Source organism: Platalea leucorodia, assembly GCF_965183815.1.
Source record: "Platalea leucorodia genome assembly, contig: HAP1_HAP1_SCAFFOLD_33, whole genome shotgun sequence".
Lineage (NCBI taxonomy): Eukaryota > Metazoa > Chordata > Aves > Pelecaniformes > Threskiornithidae > Platalea > Platalea leucorodia.
Genome location: NW_028121457.1, coordinates 784,071 through 786,561, shown reverse-complemented (window position 1 = coordinate 786,561; position 2,491 = coordinate 784,071).

The following is a 2,491-nucleotide window of genomic DNA, read 5'->3' as shown; positions in this document are numbered from 1 at the left end:
CAACAAGAGCTTTTGGTCCTGGCCCCTTTGGTGTGGGAGGAATCCCTGGACGTTCGCAATTGCTGAGCCGGGCTCCGACTGTACTCAGCAGCGCAGGCAGCTAGTGTTGGACTTTGGGAGGCTGTCGCAAGAGAGAGCGCCAGCGTTTGTGGGGCTGTGAATGGGGTTGCCTGGCTCCTTGAAGAGCAGCAAGAGCTTTTGGTCCTGGCCCCTTTGGTGTGGGAGGAATCCCTGGACGTTCGCAATTGCTGAGCCGCGCTCCGGCTGTAGTGAGTGGCACAGGCAGCTAGTATTGGACTTTGGGAGGCTGTCGCAAGAGAGAGCGCCATCGTTTGTGGGGCTGTGAATGGGGTTGCCTGGCTCCTTGAAGAGCAGCAAGAGCTTTTGGTCCTGGCCCCTTTGGTGTGGGAGGAATCCCTGGACGTTCGCAATTGCTGAGCCGGGCTCAGGCTGTACCGAGCGCGCAGGCAGCTAGTGTTGGACTTTGGGAGGCTGTCGCAAGAGGGAGCACCATCGTTTGTGGGGCTGTGAATGGGGTTGCCTGGCTCCTTGAAGAGCAACAAGAGCTTTTGGTCCTGGCCCCTTTGGTGTGGGAGGAATCCCTGGACATTCGCAATTGCTGAGCCGGGCTCCGGCTGTACTCAGCAGCGCAGGCAGCTAGTGTTGGACTTTGGGAGGCTGTCGCAAGAGAGAGCGCCATCGTTTGTGGGGCTGTGGATGGGGTTGCCTGGCTCCTTGAAGAGCAGCAAGAGCTTTTGGTCCTGGCCCCTTTGGTGTGGGAGGAATCCCTGGACGTTCGCAATTGCTGAGCCTGGCTCCGGCAGTACCGAGGGGTGCTGGCAGCTAGTATTGGACTTTGGGAGTCTCTCGAAAGAGAGAGCACCATCGTTTGTGGGGCTGTGAATGGGGTTGCCTGGCTCCTTCAAGAGCAGCAAGAGCTTTTGGTCCTGGCACTTTTGGTGTGGGAGGAATCCCTGGACGTTCGCAATTGCTGAACCGGGCTCCGGCTGTACCAGTCGCGCAAGCAGCTAGTGTTGGACTTTGGGAGGCTGTCGCAAGAGAGAGCGCCATCGTTTGTGGGGCTGTGAATGGGGTTGCCTGGCTCCTTGAAGAGCAGCAAGAGCTTTTGGTCCTGGCCCCTTTGGTGTGGGAGGAATCCCTGGACGTTCGCAATTGCTGAGCCGGGCTCCGGCTGTACTGAGTGGCACAGGTTTCTAGGGTTGGACTTTGGGAGGCTGTCGCAAGAGAGAGCGCCATCGTTTGTGGGGCTGTGAATGGGGTTGCCTGGCTCCTTGAAGAGCAGCAAGAGCTTTTGGTCCTGGCACCTTTGGTGTGGGAGGAATCCCCGGACGTTCGCAATTGCTGAGCCTGGCTCCGGCCGTACCGAGGGGTGCAGGCAGCTAGCATTGGACTTTGGGAGGCTGTCGCAAGAGAGAGCGCCATCGTTTGTGGGGCTGTGAATGGGGTTGCCTGGCTCCTTGAAGAGCAGCAAGAGCTTTTGGTCCTGGCACCTTTGGTGTGGGAGGAATCCCTGGACGTTCGCAATTGCTGAGCCAGGCTCCGACTGTACTCAGCAGCGCAGGCAGCTAGTGTTGGACTTTGGGAGGCTGTCGCAAGAGAGAGCGCCAGCGTTTGTGGGGCTGTGAATGGGGTTGCCTGGCTCCTTGAAAAGCAACAAGAGCTTTTGGTCCTGTCACCTTTGGTGTGGGAGGAATCCCTGGACGTTCGCAATTGCTGAACCGGGCTCCGCCTGTACCGAGCGGCGCAGGCAGCTAGTATTGGACTTTGGGAGGCTCTCGAAAGAGAGAGCGCCATCGTTTGTGGGGCTGTGAATGGGGTTGCCTGGCTCCTTGAAGAGCAGCAAGAGCTTTTGGTCCTGGCCCCTTTGGTGTGGGAGGAATCCCTGGACGTTCGCAATTGCTGAGCCGGGCTCCGGCTGTACCGAGGGGTGCAGGCAGCTAGTATTGGACTTTGGGAGGCTGTCGCAAGAGAGAGCACCATCGTTTGTGGGGCTGTGAATGGGGTTGCCTGGCACCTTGAAGAGCAGCAAGATCTTTTGGTCCTGGCACCTTTGGTGTGGGAGGAATCCCTGGACGTTCGCAGTTGCTGAGCCTGGCTCCGGCTGTACCGAGGGGTGCAGCAGCTAGTATTGGACTTTGGGAGGCTGTCGCAAGAGAGAGCGCCATCGTTTGTGGGGCTGTGAATGGGGTTGCCGGGCACCTTGAAGAGCAGCAAGAGCTTTTGGTCCTGGCCCCTTTGGTGTGGGAGGAATCCCTGGACGTTCGCAATTGCTGAGCCTGGCTCCGGCCGTACCGAGGGGTGCTGGCAGCTAGTATTGGACTTTGGGAGGCTGTCGCAAGAGAGAGCACCATCGTTTGTGGGGCTGTGAATGGGGTTGCCTGGCTCCTTCAAGAGCAGCAAGAGCTTTTGGTCCTGGCACTTTTGGTGTGGGAGGAATCCCTGGACGTTCGCAATTGCTGAACCGGGCTCT